The sequence below is a fragment of the Peromyscus californicus genome, unplaced genomic scaffold, assembly GCF_007827085.1.
Source record: "Peromyscus californicus insignis strain IS unplaced genomic scaffold, ASM782708v3 Scaffold_20__1_contigs__length_68692818, whole genome shotgun sequence".
Classification (NCBI taxonomy): Eukaryota; Metazoa; Chordata; class Mammalia; order Rodentia; family Cricetidae; genus Peromyscus; species Peromyscus californicus.
Window position 1 is genome coordinate 56,852,124 of NW_026294503.1, and position 27,416 is coordinate 56,879,539.

The 27,416-nt window shown below is 38.7% G+C and overlaps 1 protein-coding gene across 4 annotated transcripts in view; it reads left to right on the top strand.

Moving 5' to 3' along the window:
- Window positions 1-27,416, top strand: part of Cntn1 (contactin 1) — a 305,783-nt gene that overhangs the window by 89,246 nt on the left and 189,121 nt on the right. The window contains exon 1 of one of the 4 annotated variants that reach the window (XM_052748697.1): window positions 23,099-23,534. The exons of the other annotated variants lie outside the window; for them this stretch is intronic. The gene's annotated coding sequence lies outside the window, so the exon portion shown is untranslated. Of the gene's footprint in view, window positions 1-23,098; window positions 23,535-27,416 lie in introns of those variants that run through there. 4 annotated transcript variants of the gene reach the window in all.

The following is a 27,416-nucleotide window of genomic DNA, read 5'->3' on the forward strand; positions in this document are numbered from 1 at the left end:
AATTAGAAAATGTTAGCATTTGTGTATTTAGAAGTAAATATTTGTTCAGTATCTATCACGTGGAGGCAATCAGACTGTGTCACTAGATACTGTGGAACCAAGAGATGTGGCACATTAGAGCTTGAAGTATTAAAATTTGAAATTCCCAAGACAGAAGATAACATAGTGTTCTCTGTCATTAAGTGGTGTCACTCACTTTATCACTTGCCATGGAGTGGCGGGCAAAGCCTGCCATCCCCTACTGCTTCCCGAATGTGGCTTCTTCTTCCTGAAGGAGTATCTCTTTCTCTTCTTGGGAAAATGCCTATTCTTACATCACTCAAATGAGTGAAATTGTTCCTAATCTTCTTGCTCAGCCATTCAGGGAGATTACTCTATTATTTCTGCTTCCTCTAAAACTGGTACTTATTTTTATCATAGCACCCATAAAGTGTTGTTACGGCAAACATTTGTTTTCAACTCTCCCCTATGAGGTCAGAAATGGAAATACTTAGGGGGATGGCGAGAAGTCAGGTGAGGAACTTTAGATCATTTCTCTTGCATCTATTTGATAAACACTTCATAGTTTAGGGTTTTATTCAGATTGTGAAAAAAACCAAAAAAAAAAAAAAATCTTCAGGACCTTGACAAGATAAAGAAACGTGGTTTAATATCCCAATAGTGGCCCAAAGAGACCATCAGCGCAGGTGACCGTGCTCTCCCAGCAGCACTTAGAGTGAATGGCTTTAGTTATGTCCGAAAGAGACAGCAACATTATTTCTGAGTTTCTGAAGTGTGTTGAGAGTGGTGGTTCAGTTACAGCCTAAACAAAGCACAGAGGGCAGTTTGTTTTTGTATCTAAATGGGGGATTGTTGGGAAGGAGTTGTGCCAGCCAGTGCGGAGTGGATAGCGTTCTATGCCTTTCAAGAGCCATTGCTTACTGACTTGCCTGAGTTCCTGCTGTTTTATAGCCTGCCCCTTGAGTCAGAAAATGAATAACTTGCTTTCTTTCCCCCTGAATTGCTGGTGAGAAAAATCTATAATTTCAATGAAACCAAACTAATACTATTATCATTAAAATTATGGTCCCCTGGAATTTGACCCAAATGATATATTGCCAAAATATCCAGTGTCTTATTTATTAAGCATTATAGGTATTGATGTAGATGGTGTCTTATAATGCAGAAGTTGTTAATGAGTTACATTTTTAAATGGCATCATTCAAATAGACAGACTTGAATTTGTACTATTAGGTAAAGCTGCTATTTGAGATACTTTGCTAAAAGATAGTCTAATAAAATGTTCTTGTTTTAATTTCAATTTTTTGTTTGTTTTGTTTAATAAGCATTTCTTGAGTGCTGAAAAATTCTTTGGAGAAGACAGAAGTATCAAGGAAACAAAGTACCCACAATCAAAGTTCACTAGACAGAGAAACTTTTGAGATTACCAAGATTTGCAGTAAGAGCCAGAGTGGTATAGTCCTCTAATGCCAGCACTAGGCAAGCACAAACAGTGGATCTCTGTGAGTTCAAGGCCAGCCTGGTCTCCATAGAGAGTTCCAGGATAGCCAGAACTACACAGATGACCCTTTCTCAGAAAGGAAAAAGAAAAGAGTCACAGGAAGACACAGGATGATAGGTGTATGCCCTAAGTACAGAGAGCACGGGGCTGTTTCCAATACTTTGTTCTGCATGTGGGTGACTGAAGGAGACCCCAGTCCCTGAGGGGAGGACAGGGGATTGTGGCTGAGTCATGGAAACCCTTTGAATTTATTTTGTTCAGAAATGGGATAACTAGTTTAGTATGTGAACCTGGCTGTTCTCAAGTAGTAGGCTGTTTAAACAAACATTAATGTGGGTGTGGCTGTGAAGACACTTTGAAGTTGTGCTTAACATCTCAATGAGATTACTTTAAGAAAAGCACAAGACACACATCACCTGCTTTTTACGGGAAGGCTTTACCCTGTCACCAGTGAGAAGTAATTCTGTTTTACATCTTCAGAATGCTACTTATTTTCAGTCCTTCCAACCAACCCTAGGGATTTCTTCCTTGCCAGCCTCATACCAGTATCTGTGAGCTAAGTCCTTAAACTTATTGTCTTTACATATAAGTAGTATAAATACATACAATATGGATATATAAGTATATATGAATAAATATGAGAAATATATGCAAATAAAAATTGAGTGCAATCATATGCACCTATAGCTCCACACATCTGGGAGTCTGAGGCAAGCAAATCACTGTATTTCAGAAGTTTGAAACTACCTTGGGTAATATAGACCCTATCTAAAGAAGAATAGACAAAAAAAAAAACCCTACACACACACACACACACACACACACACACACACACACACACACACACATTATCTGACTTGTATATAGATATATAGAGAAGAAACCTGTGAACACATGGTGTGAATACATGTGTTCTAAATATAAGCATTCTCTCTCTCTGGGTTTTGTTTGCCCTGAGTATATATTGACATGTGTGTGTGCATCTAACCTACTTCTGTTGGTTCTCTGGAGAACTGTGACTAAAGCCATTAAATTATTATTATATTTTATAGAGTGCAAACAAAACTTATTACTATTCTGGAAGAAATTAAGTTTTGTCATTTTAGCGTTTTATTCACAGCAGTTGATGTCAGGCTTTTGCTTCATGCCAAACAGTAAATAGAATAGTACTGGGTTTAATGATAATGATGAGGTATGGCAGACAATATGTTCCTATTTTCATTGGAACAATCAATACATAAAATACGATCGATATTATAAACATGTTGTCTAGTACACTTTTAATTTGCAAGAAGAATGAAATGAATTTATAGCCAGTAGATACCATGCCCAAGACCAAAGCTGGGCTACTGCATACAAACTTTTATGTATTTCATTATTTAAATGCACATCTCCTAGTGCAAAACAATTGACCACAGCAAAATCACACTGTTTTAAAATGTCATAATGGAAAATGTAAGCAGCCCTATTTCCTGTAGGGAAGGTTTATAAACAGAAAGAGATTATGTAATACAACAGCAATATGGTAGCTTAAACAAGAATGGAGACAATTGCTTGGATCATGTTTATCAGCTTTAAGAGGCTCTAAAGCCACTGTGCTGTTTTTTAAAACCACAGCTTCCGACTAGATTTTAACATGGTTGTCTCAAGCTATTAAAGTAATGTCTTCAAGGCATACTTTGAAGCATCAATAACCATTCCTGGGGAGCTTGCTAGAAAAGTAAGTTTGAGGGCTGTACCCCAGACTTCCAAATAGCATCCCTAGTAGCACAGTCTAGGGATCTGTGCTCCAGGTGGTCTTTGCTCAGGTGCTTAAAAGTCTCATACTAGAACAATAAAACCTGGCGAAGGAGAGTCATGTGTTGAAGTAAGCATCCCCAGAGAAAGCAGAATGAAGATCCATGATAATTAGCCAGAATCAATAATGACTGATGAGTGTTCTGTCTTAGGTGGGAATCTGACAAACAATAATGTCAAGAGGTTCAGAATTAAGTTGGATGATGGGGGAAATTAGCTTCTCTCACCTATGTGAGGATGGGCTGGCATGGAGTTTCAGAACAGGTTACACAGTACAAGCCAAAGAGTTCAAAGTGCTGTATACCCAGAATCAAAGCAGGTTTCAAGATGGAAGAGGAATAGTATGCTGAGGAGACAAAAAAATTTGGGGTGAAAAACTATTTTGAACAGAAAATATCATGTAAGAATCTATAGCCAGAATCTGAAGTTGAAAATGAACATAAACTATTTGGAAAAAGCCTTTACCTTATTTATTACAGCTGCCAATTTCCAATCTTAAGGAATACAATCATGTTAATGAATGGAATGATTGTACCTTGTCCAATATGAAATCAGAAAGGTGTTGGTATATTTAGTGCACCAAATACAAGGATGAGCTGCATTGATAAGCAAGATCCTGGCATCAGACAAGGAAGGCATTAAATAAGCCCTCATGAAAACATGCGTTTCATGAAAACTATCTTAATTCCCAGCAGAAAAAGGACAAGTATTCAAAGACTGAATGGCAGAACAGCTAGCCTAGTTTGGGAAGTGGTGAAGTTAGAGAGTAAAGACAGAAGATTCCAGTGGAAATTACAAGGGAATTGGAAGTCATGGTGACTTCAGTGATGTTAGCTAAAGTTAGCTAAGAAAAGAGGCTGATGATGGGGTGGTGTTTATCAACAGAGCAGCATGTGAAAGTAGAGTCCTGTGTTAGGATGAACAGGTGGTACCTAGGGTAACGGGAATGTAGTAACTAAGGGAAAATAGAAGAAGAGGTGTGTAATATATAATATATAATGGTGTCAGGTGGCTCCATGTTAGCAGGAGTGTGCAGCTGGGCTAATCACCGCCTCATATCCTGGAAGAACAGGAGAGAGAGGGGGGGGGAGGGAGAGGGAGAGAGAACAGAATGTAGCTGGAGTTTTCTCCAGTCTCACCCAGGCCCACAGCTACTCAGACCCAAATAAACACACAGAAGCTTATATTAATTAAAACTGTGTAGACTAATGGCTCAGGCTTCTCGCTAGCTTCATCTTACATCTTAAATTAACCCATTTCTATAAATCTATACCTTGCCACGTGTCTCGTGGCTTACCGGTATCTTTACATCTTGCTTCTCCTGGGGTGGCTGGCAGCATCTCCTGACTCATCCTTTTTCCAAAATGCTTCTCTCTGCTCATCCCACCTATACCATACTTCCTGCCTGGCTACTTGCCAGTCAGCGTTTTATTTATCAACCAAATCAGAGAAACACACATTTACAGCATACAGAATGACATCCCCAGTAACAGAACGTGGAACTGGGATAAAATAATTCAGTGGCTACCCAAAGTGACCTACTTTCTTCAGTAAGGCTCTGCTCCAAAAGCTTCTGCAACTTTCTCAAACAACATTCCTAGCCAAGGAACAGGTGTTCAAGCACACAAGTCATTAAAATACTATCTGAGCTAAAATGGAGTTTTGTTAAAGCCCCAATGAGGAAGGTATTTGGCTGGATGGTTGGTTTTGGGTGTGTGTGTGTGTTAACTTTCAGTGTTAAAGAGGTAATGAAGCTTAGATTCAAAACATCAAGCAGTGTAACATATCTCTGTGCCTCTGTTTCTTGTGCCCTTTCTTGGGCTCTTTTCCTTCTGTTTGTTTTGTCTTATTCCAATGTGTTAGTTTTTCTTTTACCTTATTTTATTTTATTATTATCCCTTAACAGTCTGTTTGTTTTCTAATGAGAGACAGAAAGGAGGTGAATCTGGATGGGAGGGTAAGTGGGGAGGAACTGGGAGGAGTAGAGAGAGAGGAAGCCATAATCAAAATGTATTATATGAAGAAAAAGCTATTTTCAATAAAAGGAAAAAAATAAAGCAAATAAATAAATAAGAGCATCAAGTACTTTAATATGTTTGCAACTTTTGGAGCTCAAAAAGTAATCTTGCATTTCTAAATATGGCCCTGCTGGTGGAAAATATCTCCTGGGTCATTGAAATCTGGAAAACAAGACGACTCAGGAAAGCTGTGAGTTCTCCAACCACTGGTCACTATATACCACATCCCATGAGCTGTGAACAAGCTGTGTTTTATGTAGACACCCACTCTGGATGTCCCTGCTGGCACTTTATATGGCTGCAGTAGGTAGCAAGTCAGGGTGCTCTCTATCTCATGGATTTCCATTTAATCAGTCCTCACATATTCCTCTGATGTATACATTACTGTAGCACAAATCTTAAAAGGTCTTATTAATAAAAACAAACCTGGAGCCAGGTATTGGGGTGAATACTGAAAGACCAGAGAGACAGAGCAAGCCATAGCTAGCCTTACCTTGCCAATTCCTCAGCTGATCTCATTTCCTCAAACTGGAAGCCTCTGTGTCCTCATCCGAATGGATCTCAGCTGAACTGTTGCTCAAAAGCCTAAAAGCTTAACAGACAAAAGCTTCTAGTTCCTAGTCCTCATGCTTTATATGCCTTTCTGCTTTCTGCCATCATTTCCAGGGATTAAAGATGTGTGCCACCATGCCTGGCTATTTCCAGTGTGGCTTTGAACTCACAGAGATCCAGATGGATCTCTGCCTCTGGAATGCTAGAATTAAAGGTGTGTGTGCCACCATTTTCTAGCCTTTATGTCTAATGGCTGTTCTGTTCTCTGACCCCAGATAAATTTATTAAGGTGCACAATACATTGGGGAACACAATATCACCACACATTACTGTTATCATTGATCATTTGGTAGACACTGTTGTAGCTTGGGATTGCATAGCCTGTAAGTATACTATGAGGCATTAAGTCTCAGGATGTAGGAAACAGAAATGATTCCTTCTACCATTACATAGACTGTTCTCTGTCCTTATAACCAATCAGGAAGGGAAGAAGATACATTTGAAAACAAGGATAAAAATCACTCTTCAATTCCCACCTAAAAATACCTTCTATTTTAAAACGTATGTGTGAAATTGCAAAAGTATTAAAAACATTTAGCGGGCTTCCTACCCAAGGAGGTTTCTCTCAAGGTGTATGGAAAAAAAAATGTCAACTCCACTCCCGAGAGCCCACAAGTAGACCAGTCCTGTGAACTACAGCCAGGAAAGGGGGGCCATATCAATGGTGCCCTCGAGCTGGCTGTCATCTCCACGCAGATTCCCTACCCCAGCGTCCACAACCAGCAGAGCAGGAGCCAGCTCATTAAATTCCCAGAGCTGTTATGGAGAAAAGATAGAGATGACAGCTAGAATTATTGCTATGAGCAACAGCTAGCCCGGGGCTGTGGTAGGATGATCTTTGGTGGGAATCTACATCAGAAGAATGTTCAAGGAAGCCAAGCATGGGTAGGGATGTTAAGGCAGACAAAAGCAAAATGAAACAAATGTTGTCTGCCCTATAGTAGGAATTGAATTTTAGTGGAACAGTTAGTAAATAACTGCAAAATTGCACAAGTATGTCTTTAGTTACAATTTTGACTAAGCAATAAGGTAAAACTGACCTAGTGTGACCTATAGGAAGGGGCAGGCACTCTTATTTCCAGGGTGACTGTAAAGAAGACACAGCCTAAAAGACAAAACTGCCTGCCAAGGAGATATTTGATGACCACTTCCCTGGCAAAGGGTACATTATTTTTAAATTTAGGAGTCTTACCAATGTGGTCAAAATATAGTAATGTCATTAGAAAAGAGGTTGGGGAGTTTATTAGGGGCCAACAGGACAGTGCATGCCCTATTGGAGACTTAAAATATTTATTAGAGTGGAAAAACACTGGATATTTTCTATCAGTAAATAAAAAGATAACATCCACATTTTTAAAAGATTCTTTCAGTATGGACAGCAGAGTGAACATGGAATCTTCCATTAGTTCTACTTTTATATTCTAAATAAGAGATAATGATGGCTTTGGCCCAGTTATTGACAATGAAGATAGAAATCAGGAGATGGATTCAGAATATAATTAGAGAGTAAAAATGGTAGCCAACACCATAAGGTTCACACATTAGCAGATAAGGTGGGAGGGGGTCATTCATTAAGATGGGAGGGATCAGGGGATGGGCAGGCTGGGGGAATTGAGAGTTAGTTTAAAATGACATAAGCTTAAAATGAAGTAATCAAGAGAAAATATAAAGCTGATGTGTTCCTAGTGCAGAGCAGACTTCCCGGTTAGTAGCAGTTGGATCTTATCAGCATATGTGTGATCTTTGGAGTCTAAATGATGGCATCTCAGGTTTTTTGATGAGTAGAGAGTATTGCCATTTCTTAGAACAGGAAGGGCAAAAGAGAAAAGAAAGTTGAGTCAGAAATTGCCTGCTTTTAAGAAGCTCTTGAGGCACGCAAGCATAAATTTCGAGACTATAAGTGGTCTGATGGGTATGGAGTTTAGAGAGAGCGTTTGGCTAGAGATATATTTGAACGAATTGTACATGACCTTATTACATGAGAAAGTAGATCCAGGGAGACAAGATAGAATAAGAAGGGAAAATGAGTTAGAAGACTGATGTAGAGGAGAGGAAAGAAAAGGAGAAAGAGGGGTGGGAAGGAAGAGGAATGCGGTGGAGTCTCTAGCCTACAAGATTTGGAAGGGAAATGAAGTAGATAAGCGGAAGATTGAATTGAATGCCCAGAGAAGCAAGGCAATAACTAGGAGTAGGCGATCTCCAAGATGCCGACACACAGGTATTGTAGGTTTAGGAGTAGACAGAACACAGTGTCAGAAAGGATGAGGTGCACATGTGCAGATTGCCATCCTCTATAACTCCGTTTTCCACCTTTCGGAGTTTCTTAGGGTTAGAAAATTAATGTTTTGAAAAATGTCCTCTCTATCTCCTCCACAGAATCAGAATCCTGAGTCCGGCCAATCCTATCGCAGGAATGTCTTTGGCTCCTGTCTTAATTGGCTTTCCATGGCTCTGATAAAACACTATGAACAAAAGCATCTTGGAGAGGAAAGGATTATGTCAGCTTACAGTTGTAGTCCATCCCAGAAGGAAAGTCAAGGCAGGAAGTCAAGGTTAAAAACCTGGAGGCAAGAACTGAAGCCAAGGCCATGGAGGAATACTGATTACTGACATGCTCAGTGTGGCTTTCTCATTCTGTTTCTTTCACAACTAACGACCACCTTTCCCAGGGGTGGTACCACTCCTTGTTGGCTGGGTCCTTTCACATCAGTTGTTAATCAAGAAAATGCTCCACAAACTTACGTCCATTTTTATAGAGGCATATTAGCAGTGGAGGTCCCCTTGTCCTAGGTGACAAAAAAAATTGTCATCTTGACACACAAATATATCATTATTAAACTGTGGCCATTCCTTTTTTTTTTTGCTTATTCCCCAAGATATAATGTTAATATCACAATATAGAAACACATTACAACTTTTAAAAGTCTGCCAGTCTTTAAAGTTTTCAACAATTAGAAGTTTTTTTAAAGTCTCTTTAAAAATTCAGCATCTCCTTAAAAGTTCAAAGTCTGCTAATTTCAGACTCCTGTAAAATCCAAAATAAATTAAATAACCTCTCATTCCAAAAGGGAAGAACCAGTGTACAGTCACAAAAGCAAAACCAAGCTTCAACAGTATAAATTAAATCCTGTAGTTCAAGGCTCCCATCTGTGAATCATTCCTAATATTCTGGGCTCTCAAGGGCTTGTGCAGTTCCATCTCTTGGGCTTTGCCTTTCTCAGCACATGTATCTCATCTCTTAGGTTCAAGCCAGCTTTCTTCCTCATGGATTCTGTCCTTAGTGATTGTCCCACAGTCCTGGTATCTTCTATATGCTGGGAACTCCACAGTTTACACCTTTACCAATGGCCTCTCAGCTTCAGGGATTCGGTCCCTACTATATAGTGCCAAGCCCCAGTCTCTCCATGACTCCCTCAATCCTGGGGTTTTCACTAGAAGTGATGCTACACTTTCTTCATCATCCCATCATCGATTTAAAAACCTCACATGGGAGACTCTTACACATTATCATGTTCAGCTGCCAGCATGAGATGCAGCCTTGACAGCCTTGGGCCCCCTCTGTGTGCTAGCCCTGAGAAAATACCCAGAAGACTTCACCTCAATGTTGCTAATCTTTTAAATCATAGATGAAGACTCATCTCCAGATAACCAGTATTGATTGCCCTAGGAGAGCAAATACTCTGCTTTAGTGGTACATGTCTCTTGTTAATTACAGCCAATTCTTTAGCCCCAGCTAAACAGAAACCACGTATTCTCAATTTAAAATATCACAAGAACTTTTTTCATTCTAACTTCTTGTTATGGTTAATATTAACTGTCAACTTGACACAGTCTAGAGTCACCTGAAAAATAAGCCTCAACTGAGTAATCATCTTTATCGGGTATGTCTCTGAGCATATCTGTGAGGGATTATCTTGATTGTTAACTGATGTAGGAATGCCCAACTTACTGTGGGAGGTACCATTTCCTAGGGTAGGTGATCCCAGTCTGTGTAAGTCATGTAGGCATGAACCAGAGCAAGGCAGCACATTTTCCAGTTTCTGCTTCTAGTTCCTCCCCTAAGTTCTCATTTTGATTTCTCTTAGTGGTAGACTATGATCTGGAAGAATAACCCAAATAATTCTTCTTATTAATAATTTTTAATTAATCACTGTAACTGAAAGTTTTCCTGTGTCCCATCTGGTCTACAGCCTCCAAGTAAACACAGAGGCTTATATTAATTAAAACTGCTTGGCCATTAGCTCAGGCTTACTACTGACTAGCTCTTACACTTAAACTCAGCCCATTTCTGTTCATCTATATGTCATCACATGCTCCATGGCTTTACCTTGTGCCATTACATGCTGCTCTCTGGACGGTGGGCTGGCATCTCCTGACTCAGCCTTCCTCTTCCCAGAATTCTCCTTGTCTGCTTATCCCACCTATACTTTCTGCCTGGCTACTGGCCAATCATCATTTTATTAAACCAGTATACAAAAGCATTATCCTACAGCATTTCACCTTTTCTGTTTAATTAAAAAGGAAGGTTTTAACTTTAACATAGTAAAATTATCTATAACAAAACAGTTATCAAGCAAGAATTACATTACCTATCTATCTGAAATATATCTATGCATGCCTAGAAAACTAAACTAACATGACTATAAGTTTGATTATCATAGATGACTAATTATTAATCTGTATTTCTCAGCTATACACTACAATTTCAAATGAGTTGCACAAACAAAATAGTTTAAACAAGAGTAGAAATATACATACAGTATAACAAAATTAACTTTAAATTTGTGTCAATAAACTAAAATCTATACCAATGTAAAACACTTTAAACAAGTTGCTCTTTAAAAGTAGGTTCAACAATCCATCCTTTTATCCTATCATATTTATATCCTATATTTCCATATCAAATCACAGCAGCAGAAAGGAAATTATAACAACCTCCCTCCCCATGACAGCAAACATGCTTTGTGTTTGCCACTAGTCTTAAGGGAGAGTTTCCTTCCATCCTCAGGGCCATGGGAGAAATGTCTATTTTGTGTTTGGTAGTACTGTAGAAACAGCGGAGACCTCCCCGTGGTTTTCCTGTTTGGTTAGTTAGATTTATCTTCCCCTACCCCTTCTAATGTCATGCTTCCTTCTCCCTGTGTTCAGTGTTCTTCCTAGTGGCATGAGGAATTTATTTTGTGACAGAAAAGATCCCTAAAGTGCTCATTCTTCTATGCTTTCCAAAGTTGACTTTCCAACTGCAGCAACTTCAGTGTCTCCCTGCACCCCTTCCCTAGCCCCAGCAGCTGGAGAATGTCCCTGAGTTTTCAGCTCACTAATTTCTTTCTGTTGGACCATCCTGATATTTCCCACTGACATACTAGCCTGAGCCTCGGCAGCTCTTTAACATGTTAGCTAAATGCTTTGAAGTACATGTGATACTGTATGGCTGGCCTCTTGTCTGTCCACCCTGTACCGCAGCAGAGGGTTTGTGCCCCCTATATCTCCTTGTAGCTACTTGTCCCTTTTCATTTTCAGGTTACTTGGTTGCCTTGCAGGGTCAACAAACTTGAGACAATCAAGATCTCATACTTAGTTTTGTTTTTGTAACTGTGGTGAGAGTGGCATCTTTTGCATTCTCCTTTATCCTAAAGGAGGGCAGAAGCACTAAGATTTTTATGGAATCATTCATATTTATGTAGAATACCTTTATGATACCAAGCACAGAAAAGTACAGAAGAGTGACTATTCACCCACAGCAATCATTTGCTCTGTATGTAAAGAATATGGAGAATGGTACTTAGCTTGGGCAGGGGCTAGACACATAAAGCTGCTGGAGTTAAAATCATATATATTCTTTCGGTGTAGATCTCATTTCTCTCTGCTTCACCACAGACTTCTGACATACACTTGCAGGAAAGAGAGGTGTCAAGTTATATTTGAAAGAGTTCCCTTAATGACTGCTGTGGCCTTCCTCTTTCCATCCTTACTCTTACTGAATAAGCAGTTTTCAAATCTAAAGTATCCATTTGGTTCTTGTTCTTACACACAGCTCTGATAATATACTTTTCCTAGAATCCAGCTTAAGGAAGCATGAAAGTGGTCCTAGCTTGTAAACAGACAGTTCTCTCTTACCTGTCAGTTCCCAAATAACCACTCAGAGGCTTATATTATAAATGTTTGGCCAATGGCTCAGGCTTTTTACCAGCTAGCTCTTAAATTTAAAGTAACCTATTTCTATTCATCTATGCATTACCATGTGGCCTGTGTCTTACTGGTTCTCTGCCTTCATGTTCTTTGGGTGGCTGGATCGCATCTCCCCAGTTCCACCCTTCTTCATCCCTGTCTTCAGTTTGAATGTACTGCCTAACCTTATTCTGCCTTGCCATTATCCAAACAGCTTTATTTATCAACCAATGAGAGTAACACATACTCATAGCAAACAGAAATACATCCCATAGCACTGCCCTTGTCCAAAACCTGTAGGTACTTTGTTCTGATGTTCAAGCTTCTTCCTGTGCTAAAGACCAGCACCTACTTACTACCAAGGACTAGGGAGGTGCCATGCAAGACTTCACTATAAGCAGGGGTTGTAATGACAATGTTTCCAGTGCCTCCTAAGATCCTGGTCATTAGCTGCCAGAACCTCTGAATTATTATGCTTTTATACTCTTTCAAGAGGAATATATAATTCATTCTTTTTTGTCTCTGTTAAACCATAATGCTGTTTTAAATTGTTGTTATGTATTTTAGGTAGTTACCTACTAATTCTTTTCAACCACAGGAAAATATAAATTTGAGGATGACTAACAATATTGTATGCATATATACCACCTTATAGCATTTTCAATGTCAACAATACTGTAAAGGAGGAACCATAATGGGGTGGTTTAAGGCATATTTCTATGACATGTTCTACAAATTTGATAAAAAGATGTGATCTCAGTGATTAGCTACCATTGATATTTTCCTGAACAATATTTGACAGTATTGTTACCTTGAACTGTCAGCATAGTAAAAGCACAACTCCCTTTGCATAGATCTTACCTGAGTATCCCTTGATGTTCAGTGATTGCTCAGCTTGCAAGAGGAAGGTTTCCAGAACTTATTGTTGCCTATTTTCACTGGTAACAGTTAAAATTGTGAATGAAAACACCATTACTATAGTATTATAGTATCTTAGACTTGTTTGTTTTGTTTTGAGACAGGGTCTTACTGTGTAGTCCTTGCTGGCCTAGAACTTGCTTTGTTGGCTACGCTGGCCTTGAACTCAGAAATCCATCTATCTCTGCCTCCAGAGTGCTGGGCTGATTTATTTTTTTAAGATTTTCCACTTAACCGTGAAATGTAGTATATTGATAAATGTTTAGCAGATGGCTATCTATAGACAATAAGGAAAACAAAGATCTAACTTTGTATCATTTTCTCAATACCTTTGTACATGGTGTTCCACTCCATAAACAATACAAATGTAAATAATTTATGTAGCACTGACAAAGTTAAGATATACTTGAAAATGTGTATTTTGAGTATTTATCATCTTTAAATATGATGTATTCAATCCTAAGTTTATATTTTTCACTATTAGTAAGGACTATATTTAACAACTGGTTTGTGAAATTTTTAAAAGCTAAAATAAGCTCTTGCAAGCTGTTGCAGGTCTACTTCAGCAGACTTCGTTCTAATTTTTGGAGTAAGAAGGAGAGACATTACATTCTGACACCATCCTAGGTTTTCCTTTCTTCCTCCTACCCATGGCACAACAATTTAATGAATTTCACAATGCTAGGTAAGCACTCGACCAGCTTGGGTTTTGAGCCATAGCCCAGATCCACAGCCCACTTGAGTGTCTCACATCCACGATAGTCATGGACAGAAAAAACAATTCTAATTCTCCCTAGTGGATTTCAAACTGCTTTTACTTTGCCTCCATTCCCTATGTTGGTTTCCTTCATACCTTTCATTGGGTTATTCCTCGGACATCATCATTTGTAGACCACTTAATGGTGTCTTTGGGCAACAGTTTTGCTGCTGATAGTTTTACAAAAGGAAGCCATCCAAACCATATGTTATTCTCAGAAATTAGGAGTTTTATTCCCTACTTGACACTGACTACCTATGTTCAGTAGAAATATGTATTTCAGTAATATATTGCTTTATTCAAAAGATCCCTGTACCTGCTCTGTAGAACTAAGTTATTAGGTTTTTTTTTTTCTTTCAAGATGTTGTTAAGATCACCTGTTTAACTCTATGTTGCAAACATCTGTGATAAAATCTTTCTTTTCGGAAATTATAGCTGCTAGAATTAATATAACCCTTCGTGTGAAGAAGCAAAGTTGATTTCCTGTCCAACAGCTACATAAGATCAAATGTTTTTTACAAAAGAACTTCCTGATAAATTAATATCCTGCCATAGGACTTAGATTTTGGCAGACAATAAAAATATGCTGTAAAGCATAAGAATCAAAAGCAACTAAAAGTTGCCTTATTAAAGAAAAGCTTACTTCTTGAGTCTATAAGAACAGGAAGTGCATGAAAATTAACTTTTGTCCAAATAGAGTTTGAAATTACTATATTGAGGAAGAGAAGTTTATGACTTTCTAGACTGATTTGAAAGATTTCTTGTAAAACAAAGTCAGGTAAGTATAACTTGTGTTCTTTGTAGCCTTGTGACTAGAGGGGAAGGATCCATGTATACACAGTATTTGCTGCGGGATGTTCTGTATGCTATGAATATGTATTGCTCTGATTGGTTGATAAGTAAAACGCTGATTGGCCAGTAGCCAGGCAGGAAGTATAGGCAGGATAAGCACACAAGGAGAATTCTGGGAAGAGGAAGGCTGAGTCAAGAGATGCCATCCTGCCATCCAGGGATCAGTATGTAATGGCATACAGGTAAAGCCACAGAACACGTGGTGACATACAGATGAATAGAATTGGGCTGAGTTTAAATGTAAGAGCCAGTCAGTGGTAGGCCTGAGCTAATGGCCAAGCAGTTTTAATTAATATAAGCCTCTGTGTGTTTACTTGGGTCTGAGCGACTGCAGGATTGCAGGACTGAGGGGCCCATGGGAGACAGGCGGGACCAGGAAAACTTCAGCTACAAGTGTTCACTGATGTGAGCTGAATAAACCTAATAAAATCTTCACAGTATTTGCATATATATATATATGCACATCTACTTAGAAGCCCACAGCATACACTTATGTTGCAGTGTTGTGGGTGGCCCTATATGGGCACTCCTTGGGGGAGGCGTGAGGAGGCACAAAGTCAACGACACAGACTCTGGGAGTCAGGTGGGTCACAGAAGCAGACTCTTTGCCAGCATTCTCTCAGCACAGTGGCAGATTCCAGGTTGGCTCCAAGAGGAAGTTATTATAGTGCTTGCGTATGCAGGTGCAAGCAGGCCTGGGCAGCCATGGCTCAGTCAGGGTGACTGGCCACCTTCTTCCTACACATTTATATGCTAGAATAATAATGAAATGATTTTGAGCAATGTAGCATTATGTGATTATTCAAATCCACAATTCTGTGACAGTTCTTTGTCAAAATTGTATATTTGTTACTACGCAGTAGTGTAGTAATGTCTCTTGCTTTTATTGTATCCATTTCTCCCTTCAGTTATATTAATGTATGTTTTATGTAATTAGTTGTTGCAAATATGTATATAAACACACACACTATATATAGTGAAGTGACTGACCCTTTCATAGGATTTTTATAGCCATTCAACCACCCTTTGTCTTTTGATTAGAGAATTTAATAACATCAACATGACTCTACAATGCCTAACATTGCCAATATGTTCTGATTATTTCATTGATCACTTCTTTCTATTGTGATCTCTTTGTTATTTGATGATTTTGCTGAGATGACAGACTTTGATTTTTCTTTTCTCTTTACTTTTCCTATTTCTACAATAAGGCTTTATTTTTTGGTTACATCTTATAATAATCTATTTTAAGCCAAAACTTGGTTAGCTTAATCATATACAAAACCTCTTATCCCTCAACATGTATTTTAATGCTTGATCTTACAAATTATATTTTTCATACCGGATATTCATCCACAAAGTATTGTAGCTATTTGTTTTGGGTGGTTTTGTCTTTTAACTTGATTTATTCAGCACTGTTGTAATATAGAGTGTTCTGGATTTTGTACCTTATGTGTTCTCATCTGTGAGATTAACTCCTTCATATACTTTCATGTTACAAGGTCCCTTGAGTTTCAGTACCAGGAACATGCCCCAATGAGGATTCCTTTGGTTTTTGTTTGTATGGGAATAGCTTTATTTCTTTTCCTTTCTTTCAGACAGTTTTGCTCCATATGGTACACCCAGCTGGAATTTTGGGGTTGTCCATTCTGTGAGAGTAGCTGGTCTGCAAAGTTTCTTCAGAGAAATCTATTGATAGTCTTAAAGACAATCTTTTGTGTGTGAAGAAATCCCTTTCCCTTTCTTCATTCAAATTTTTTGTCGTTTACTTTTTGCACTTTGATTAGACATTGTTTTGTGAGGACTTTCTGGGGTTGAATAAAATTGGAGAGTTTTAAATATTGTGTGTTTAGATATTCATGTCTTCCTCCATATCCAGGAACCTTTCAGTCAGAGTTTAACTATTTCTGTATGTTTTTCTTTCTCTTTTCCTGTAACTCCTAAAATGTGACTTGATTATATCATACAAATCATATTTTTTTTTATTAATTTTAACCTTGTTCTCTGACTGGTATTTTCAAATGTCTTGGCTTCTTACTTCTCCTTGACCATATCTAATATTACATTTTTATTATATTTTCAATTTATCCTTTGTATTCTTCAACTCAAGAATTGTTTTTGATTAAATCATTGTCTTTCGGTTGAACTTGAGTTGTTCATGTACTATTTAAGTTTCATTAAGTTGAATCTGCTCAGTGTATGTACTTTTTAAATCTCACTTGTTGTCTGTCTGTGCTCCTTGAAACTAGATGAGCCTCCCTGAAATGATTACTCTTACATTATTTTCAAGTAATCTGTAGATTTCTATTTCCCTGCGATTTGTGACCAGAAAGTTACAATGACCCTTTGGTGGCATTATACCCTTGGTTTCTCCTCTTTCTCACTGCCTTGTATTGAGATCTGCACATTTAATGGAGCAGCACCTCATTTCTTCTACTTTCCAAATTGGTTTTGGAAGCCCAGTGTAGTGGTACACACCTTTAATCTCCAGCACTCAGGAGGAAAAGGCAGGTGGCTCTCTATGAGTTCAAGGCCAGCCTACTCTACAGAGTAAGGTCCAGGACAGCCAGAGCTACCTAGTGAGACTTTGTCTTGGATAAAACAAAACAAAACAAACAACTGGTTTTGGTGGTAAAACATCTTCCCTTGCAGATGGCTAGGAGGATGCTTAACAACTGATGTGCTTCCAACATGACAGCGTGATCTCCATGAAATGTTTTCAGCTGAGGGCACCAGTAGTCTAATAACAGCAGCTTCTACTGACAAAGCTTGGGGTTATCAGCAGAACAGTGCAGGTGGTTGAGGTCTTTCTGGTCAAGGCTTTGAGGTTATCTTCTGTAGATATAACCAACTGTCTTATTAAATAAGAAACACAGAGCCGATTCAGAGAAGAAAGCCAAGAGGTCAGAGCTAAGAGCCTCACCCTTCCTGATTCAGCGATCCTCTTCAGCCAAGAGAGCTCTCCAAAAGGGGCCTACTTCCTGTGTGTATGTCTTTATATAGTCTAGCTGTTCTGCCTTCTCATTGATTGTAAACCCAAACACATGACTGCCTCATTACTGCCTGAATGTACCGCCCTCCAGGTCCTTAAAGGCATGTGCCACTGCCGCCATGCACTTGCTATGGCTCTAATAGCTCTGACCCCCAGACAACTTTATTTATTAACATACAATTAAAATCACATTTCAGTACAAGTAAAATACCACCACAATCTTCATCATTTTTTGTCTCCCATGGACATTCATGTTCCAGTGTACATGCCAGGACCATACTCATGGGAACAATATTCATGAAGCAGGCAGAAATATGGCTGCATCATGGTACATGTGGGCCACCTTGACCCTGGTCCCTCCATCACTGTGTTAGCAACACTATGTGAGACATGTATGCTCATAAAATGCAAATGGAGGTGGGATTCAGAATAAAGGAGGATGCAGAGACACTGAAGTATTATCACTGTGTCTTCTGCAGAGGTGGCTGTAGTGCCTGAGAGGTGACACGGAGCTGCAGGGTGTAGGTTCACATGGGCAACAGTGGCTCCGGAGCCTACTGTAGTGACTTGCTTGCCAACAGTAGTGTGGATGACAGTGGAGCAAGGGTTCCAAGGCCAGCTGTGAACATAAGTGTAGCATGAATCTTAAAAGTTCTTATTAATAAAATCAAACCTGAGCCAGGTATTGGGGTGAACTGGAAGATCAGAGAACCAGAACAAGCCACAGCTACCTCACCTCGCTGGATCCTCAGCTAGTCTTGTTTCCTGAGACTGGAGGCCTCTGAATCCTCATCCAGAATGGGTCTCAGCTGAACTGCTGCTCAAAAACCTGAATGCTTAACCAGGCCAAATGCTTCTAGTTTCTGGTCCTCATGCCTTATACACCTTTCTGCTTTCTACCACCACTCCCTGGGATTAAAGGCTCGCTTTCTGGGATTAAAAGCATGTGTCACCATACCTGGCCATTTCCAATGTGGCCTTGAGCTCACAGAGATCCAGAAGGATTTCTACCTCTGGAGTGCTAGGATTAAAGGTGTGAGTGCCACCATTTTCTAGCCTTTGTATCTAGTGGCTGTTCTGTCTCTGACCCCAGATAAGTTTATTAGGGTGCACAATAAGTTTATTAGGGTGCACCTAGGTCATAGACCCAGGGCCTGAGCTACAGTGGTTTGAGCTGGTTCCACCAGTTTCTGAAGCATGGACACACAAATACAACCATAGAGTCATGAAGCCTGGGTAAGACCATGAGTCCAGGATCTGGGGCACATGAAGCGCTGTAAGGTGTTTAATGTACAGCTGTGGATCCTTTGGTGGGTAGGCACACAATATCTCTTTCTCCATGAAGAAATTTCAAACTCTCAATGACTGCTGACAAGTCTAGCCACAAAAGGTCATTTCCTGCAAAGAAAAGGTCACTGGGAGCACTGGGGTTGATGGTGGTTCTCTATACATGCTGATACTGACACCCCAGCTTTGTAGGAGTCTCTAGATGTCAAAGCTGTGCCACCCACCAATTCTTGTGAGCTTGACCTCTGTTTTTCGATACACTTCCTCTAGGTTCTTAGTTGGGCCCCTTGTCATTGTTGTTTCTGAATCTCTAATTGCTGTCTTTGCAAGGAGGTAGAAAAGAAGCCTGTTACCTCCTTTTCTGACATCTTATTAATGTCATTACCCACTAGACGTTCTTCAGTCATTCATGGTTTAGGCACACTTTTGAAAAGCACAAAAATCCTGAAGATGTTAAGAATATACAGCTTTTTGCCAAATTTTAGAAAGAGAAGACATATGAGGTAGGTCTAGCGTGATGAGGTAGGTCTAATTTGTCTAGAATCAAAACTTTATTTTGAGTCAACAATTTTGAAAATGTTTGAATTGGTTCCCAGAGAAGATTAGTAGACTATAATTTCCAAACATTTCCCTGATGTGTCTTTAGAAAGGCTGACTGGTTTGTACCCAAGGCTGTTCAGGCTCTCCAGAGGCAGCACAGGTTCAGACTTCTGCTGACTTGGAGTTACTCATGCATTCATTTAAGAACATCTAGCCTCCTAAAGGAAAAGCTGCTTCTTTTCATATTGTTAGTAAGCATGGTTAAATTGGGATTATTCTAATTATCTGTAATAATATTTTTATAAACTTAAAGTACTTTAAATGTAGTTTTAATTATACTATAACTAATGTTTGTGTTTGTAGTGACCTGTTTTTACATGGAGATTGAATTACAATTAGATAATTTTTATTAAACCAAGGAAATGGTCTGGGTACACGGAACCTGAGAGTAAATTAAGATATTAGGGAAAGCTACTTTTAGTAGAATTAGAAATTATTTAGTGTTGTCTGAACAATGTGCTAGAGACTCAGTTTTGACTCTCTTTACTACACGTGTTTTTCTTTTTTCTTGAATTGAAATACTTTCATTATTTAAAAGGTATGTGCATGTTTGGTTTTCTAGTGTCTAGCAAAAACTTGTTTTTGGCATGCAGAAGTTACACAAATATTTTTAAAAATAATCAGAAAATTATGAGTAAAAGTGTTTTTGTGACATTGGTAAAACAGAGAATGTCTTCAAATGCAAGGTAGACACAATCCTTCTTTACAGTCCTTGTTCCTTAACTTAAAAACACTTAGTTCTTCCCCAAATTTTTCATGATATTATTATTAATTATTTTTATTATTATTTCTGGGTTATTGAAAACACATTGTTCAAAATGATGTGAGTCAAGGAGATCAGTTATACATCTTAACAGATATCACAGATTTGACAATCTAGCTTATGCTTTGGCTTTTCCCAAATTTGAATTTATTTTACTGTCCATTGTAGAATCCATTCTTTATTTTGTGGGCATTATAAATTCAAAATATTGGAAAGCCATTTGATCTGTCAAGAGATCAAATTTATTTGAAATGACCACCTCTGTTCTCCATCCATCTGGAAAGATTGGTTAAGTGTTTGTTCATTTGCTTTTTCCCTCAGGAATAGCCAGACTTCTGAGAAATGGACACTGGGTCTTTATTACAGCCTTGGGCCTCGTTTTACCTGGGGGTGCTGTTGTCCACTTTCTGCAGCCCCTTTCATTCAGAACTCACTTAAGCTTTCTGACTTCCTTGGGATTTACTGTCTTCATCGTTTATCTTATACCACACTGTTCTTTTTTTTTTTTTTTTTTTGCTGGTTTCTAACTCTTGGTTCATTCTAGGTCGATAGTTTACACACACAAACACACACACACACACACACACACACACACACACACACACACACACACACTTCTCTCTCCATTTTCAGAGCCTTGGCATATATAATTCAGAATCTTCATTTTAGATATGTATCATGAATGTTTTTATGAAAAAAAAAAACAGATTTTCTTCCCATTCATTTTATAGGGATGAACCAAACTCATACTCATCCTAGCCACCTGGACATACACTATTGACTCACATCATTTATAGTTATTAAATATTATGTAAGTAACTTAGAATCTCTGTATGATAGTACTCTAATAGCCTCGTACTTGGTACATTCCAAACCTGTCAAATTCTTTACTTTTTTACTTATGTATTTATTTACTTTAAATTTTAAAAAGACTATTTGTTTTATTTTATCCATATGGGTGTTTATTATATCCATATGAGTGTTCTGTATGCATGTGTGTCTGTTTACTATGTGCTTGCCTGGTGCACTCAGAGGCCAGGAGAAGGTGCTAGGTTCTCTTTACCTAGAGTTACAGATGGTTGTGAGCAGCAAGGTGGGTTCTGGTGATGGAATCCCGGTTCTCCAGAAGATAGTCAATACTCTTAATTGCTGAGCCATCTCTATATCCCCAATATCTACTGTTTTTAATGAGATGCTCTCTCATGAGAAATTGTGTCTTTTAATAAATTACTATATTAATTTCAAAAATACCCAAGTCCATCTTGTATTTGACTTGAGTAAAGATCATCAATCAGAGAAAGAGATAAAATATAAGAAAAAGCCTACTCTGTAATTTAGTTAAAATTTGTTAGATTGACAGAAATATATAAATATAAAAGTGGACACTACCCAGGGCAGAAGAAAATAGTATGAATACAGCATTCATTATCATAATTGGGTGGTTAGTTTCCCACACTGCCCTGCAGTCTGCTCTAGAAGAATCTCCATTTGTCCGGTGCAGACCTTCGTGTCATATACACTTGGAATAAAAGTGTATTTTTCAACTCATCTCTACACTGTACCTCTGTTGCTAACAGTACCTCCACTGCCTTCAAATGCTGGTACCTGCTCTTGGTTTACTGACAGAAGACCAACATAGTCGTGCCTACTCTAAAAGGGAATTGCTCTGCACAATCTAAAACGTGGGGCGGGAGAATGGCTGTGCCCTCACAGTGGCTCTTTAACCTCAAGTCAAGAAAAGGTTTCACTCTGTCTTTATCAGGGATCAAACGTGATAGCACAGAAATATAAATGTGTGTTTGTATGCACTCGTGTATGTGTGTGTATGTGTGTGTGTGTGTGTGTGTGTGTGTGTGTGTGTGTGTGTGTGCGCGCGCGCGCGTGTGTGTATAAAAAGGCTTTGGGAAGATGTGATTTCATGACTTTCAGTGGCTTCAAGAGCATTATGTTCACTCTGCCTGTGTAGAAACATAAGACAACTAGTTTTAGTCCAGAGGTCTTTGAGTAGACGTGTACTATTTATAGATACACACATTTTTAAGATTCACAGGGACCTCCCACAGTAGTATTTCCACAAATACTATGATAGCATTTTAAAGTGCTAGGACCTGTTCTTTCCTTTGATGAATACAAGCATAATTAAATGTACGTTTTGTTGAACAGCTGTTTTTTTTTCAATCATTGTAAACTATGATGTGTTCTTTGAAGATTAAATTCTTAGAGAAAGATCTCCAAACCATTGGCACACCCAGAATAAAAGTAATCATGGTCTAGAATATTTAATAAGGATTACCACGTTCTCCATTATGATATTAATAAAAGAAGTCCTTTGCACATTATTGAAATGACAAGCTAACTATTTTAGAATAATTCTTCTAAGAACAGTGACTGAATGAGGCCCGGGAAAGGCTCCTAATTTTTTTTGACACATGTGACTCTTTTATGTATTTATTTTCTTAATTTTCATTTGTCCTTGTTGATGTCTTTAAAATGATGAAGGAAACAGCTCTATGTATTATACTGACAGTGTGAAATACCCAGCTTAATCCTACAGTAAGTATGCCTTTTTTGAATAAAGCAAAACAGATTCTGTAGTTTCTGCCAAAAGGAGCCCAGCTTCGATATTCTGCAGCTTGCAGATGTCATTTCGGCTATGGGAATGTCTTCCCTGAGAAGCTGCAGCGGGGCTGGAGGCTTCAGCCTATGATTTAGGTTGTAATTTTATTTGTGGAAATAAACCAATCAGGGAGCTCCGATTGTCTTAGGGATGAGGTGATCAATAGCACATTACTGGGTAGAGCCCAGGCTACAGGAAGTGTATTGAAGACTCCAATGCATGAATTATGCATGTCCTGCTTATTCTTTAGTCCCCAAACAGAATGACAGGGTTTGTGAAGTCGCCTCAGATAGTTTCTTGCATTAAGTGACTGCAGTGAAATGCTTAATATTTTCAGGCATAGAAGCAGCATTGACTCCAGCCAGCCGGGTTCGGGGATGTAAATCCACAGCTCACAGCCCAGAATGCTTGATTTGAAAGTATCGCTATGTAGAAAGCCAGCTTTGCAGTCTTATAACCTGTTCTTCGCAGAAGGTTGGCTGAAGGATGGGAGCGGCTGTGCCTGCCTCTGAGGTCACAGCTTGAGGCCCTTTTAACTTGCCTTCTGCTGCAGAAGAAAGACAGCGTGTGTCTTAACTCTCCCCGAGTCTATTCAAAGGGACAATTTGAAACAGATATTATACCAAGATCGGCAGATGATTCAACACATACGGTGAGTCCCAAGATTTTTCTCTAGGTTAGGTAATGTGCTGAGTTGGGATTAACGACGATGCGGTGCCGGCGGTAGAGACTCAGATCTCCTCCGTGTATCCAGCAGCAGTGGCACGGCTCTCAATTATCATGTTAATTGAGAGATGGCATTATTTTATATAGTTGACAGTATGGATGTGAAATAGGCTTTTCAAGAACGAGCAGGAACTTAGATGTGTGTGCCTTGTTGAGATGAAAGCTGGTAGGCTGGGGAGGGGCAGCCCGGGAGTGAGCTGCTGTATCAGTGAGTAGAAATTACCTCCTACTGGAGAAGTTTTAGCAGGGCTGTGGCAGGGCTTGGCTCAGATCATTACCTTGATGTCGGCATTTCAAATTGTACAAAAAGGTGATCATACTCAAAATTCTCAGTTCCCCTGGAAGTTAAGGAAGCCGCAGCAGGACCATCATACCCAAAAAACTGCCTTGCATTTTTTTTCTTTTTTTTTTTTTTTAGCAGATGTAAGTAAATTGAACAATTTGGAATTGCATGTCCTTGAGGGAAGACCTTGTCAGAAACAGGACAGTTGGACTTTTTTTCCTACACTGCCTTTTCTTCTACTGTCAAGAACATGTTATTTCAAAAGGACTAGATCAATAGAATACTGTAAAATTTACTGGAAAAATATACATATTTTCCTTAGTGTTTTAAAAATTAAGCTTATGACAGTTGTAGAGCTCCCTGTATGAGACAAAGAAAATTTTCAACAACTCAGAAAACTGAACACATAGTACTGAATATGACTATATGGGTTAGAGGTCTTTGTGAATTAAAACTAAATGATTGGCACATGAATTCCTAAGCTTGTTTTGGGGTACAAAAGTAACATCAGTAAATATTTAGTGAAGGACTCAAACTGTAATATTTCTTAAGGATACTTTTCCATGTACATTTATATTATTAACATACACGTTAGACACACATACTATAACTCATAATTTACAATAAATATAAATATACTATGTATGAAGCATATTTGTTGAGACTAAATTTTAATGTGTTTGTTAAATCATCTTTATGAAACCAACAGCAGAGAAATCCAATTCGATTTTTTTTTTTATTTAATATACAATGGGCATCATTTTCCTGGAAAACAAAGAAATGCCCAAGAGTGAGAAGAGGCCAGGAAATCCGCTTCCCAAGCGTTTCCCAGAGCATGACAGTTCTGCCAGCATCCCTCCATCACCTGGGCTTCTGGCAGCAGCGTGGTGTGGCTCAGACGCTGTCTGATGTGTTCAGTCTACAGAGTTAATCCAGTTCAGTTACAGGAGGAAACTCACAGGTGGAATTCTCCCCGAGGGAAGGGAAACAGAGGTAGAGGGAAGTTCTTGTTTATTGAGGTCTCTTGATGCTGAGTCACAGTGTTCAGTTCTAAAATGCCTTCTGCCTGAGGCAGCCCTTAGAATTCAAAGGAAAATAAAAAAGGAAGAAGGGGAGGGGGCAGGAACTATTGCCCAAGGAAGTATAGTAAATTCTGAGTGGTGAGTGGAAAGAAAGTACTATGTGCTGCATATGGCTGAAGGAAAATTAAAATAAATACAGTACAATACAGTATGTTGATAGACACATAAAAGGTAGTTTATAGGTCACAAGAGGGAAATGTGGGGTGACACGGGCTAGTGCCTACCTGTAACAGCAGTTAGAATTAATTTCTGTGGATGATCAATTGGGAAAAACCAGCAAATTCATGAAAATTTTTAATCTCAACCTTAAAATAAGTGAATTCTTTTGGTGATTTTAATGACAAGATAATAATCATATTAAATATAGTCGGAAAGGGGAGACTAAAGAATATGACAACACACAAACAGGGAGGGGCAATAGAAGGAGGAATGTGGTAGCCAAATGTAAAAAACAAAGTCTGAAAGGAAAATTGATAGAATTAGTATTTTATATGCATCATACTTCTTAAGCATCAGTGTTTCAGTATTCTGAATATGGTTCATTAAGGCTTGATAATTCATTTGAAAATTTGTTAGTAATTTAGAGTAAGAAATCAGGTGACACAAATATCTCAAAATGATAGACTTGGAAGTTTTCTGATACAGAATAAGTATGGTATAGACATGAAATAGACCACTTTGTAATAAGTCTAAGGTGAAGATCCTGTTCTCTCATCCACCTTCCAACCAGACTCCAGGTGTCTTACACGAGCTAAGTGTAAGGTGCTCTTCTCTCACAGTATCCATGGGAATAACAGGTTGCCCTTTCTCTCTCCTTTCTCATCTGTTCTTACCAAACCTAAACAATTAACCACTCTTAGAACAGATGAAAAACTCCTTCTTAGTATAAAAGTAGCACACACACACACGTATGAATAATTCAGTATAAAAGTTTGTGGGGCATTGCAGGTCACTTGTGGAAGATTAAGAGACATAACAATCAATATTTGAAAAGGGATATTGTTTCCAATTTGTATAGGTATTAATGTTGTGTTCACAAACATTAATACCTATACAAATTGCTTATATGCAAGGAAGTTTCCCAAAGGGAATTTGGTGGACTGTCCTGAGCTCACACCTGACAAAAGTCTTCCCTGTATGAACTGATAACAAAGATTGACACGGAGAGACTTCATTTCCTTTGATCTCCCATTGTAATAATAGTAAGAGTAGCCCCTCCTAAAATGTTTCCCTCAGTACTATATGAAATATTTTTCATCTATACTCCTTTTTAAAGATTTACTTATTACATTTTAATTATGTGTGACTGTGCCTATGGCATGCATGTGTGCTCCCAGAGGCCAGAAGTGATCATTAGCAAGCTTGGAGCTGGTGTTAGCTATAGATGATTGTGAGCCATCCTGGATGCCAGCAACCATACTTCTTAACTGTGAAGTCATCTCTCCAGCTCCGAGAAATGTTCTTTGAAATCGACTGAGGTGGGTGGTGATGTCTGCCTGAAATTCAGAGAATTTCAGGCTATAGAGAAAGACTTTGTCTCACAAAAAAAGAAAACATAAAAGCAAATAAATAAAAAAGAGCTGACTGAGGTCTATCTCTTTATAAGTCCACTATGGTGCCTATTTTACCAGCTGATCCCCTTCACTCCATTTTTGTAATTGCTTAATACCTTTCCTCTCACAGGCAACTTAGTGTGATAAGCACTTAATTAGGATCTAATGTGTTCGCTGGCTCTATATATGCAAAAGAAGATAATGGACTTGATTTTCAAAGAGATCAAATAAATAAAATGGAGGATGGAAACCTGTCAGCCAAAAGTATTTGGCAAAAATCATGGATGAAATGAAGACCCGTACTCCCAGTTTAAAAGTGGATTCTGATAGTAGAATATTCATTTGAAGTATTGATGAACAGGTTCAAAGTGTCCATCTGAAGTCAAACCTGAAACAGAGGGATGGGACAGTAGACTTAAGAAGAATGATGTGGCAGGATACTAAACCTTTCCTGCCAGAATAGTGTGCATGGCTTGATCTTGCACATACTTTGCACTCACAGACATTGATAATCTCACTGAAGACATTTGCAGCCACGGAATCCTCCACCCATGTCACATAACTCTCAACATTTCTTTTTAATGGTTGTCAGTCATTTATCCTCTGTGTTCTGATTATTTCACTTTGCTGACCCTGAAGAAACTGCCTTTAATACAGTTAACCAGTTTCTAGAGTTAGTAAACAAGTTGAGTGCATTTTGCAAATGCACTCTAACCAACGCTACGCCCATGCTGTCGTAGTCTCCTTATCCTGACTTCTTCATTGGGCCACCAATCACTTGCTGCCATCCACCAATGGGAAAAGTGGAGGATAATCAGTTTCTGTGTTCTAGAGATGACTGAAATCAAACTAGGCCATCTTAAGTTTTCCCCCTGACCTCTTCCCTTGAA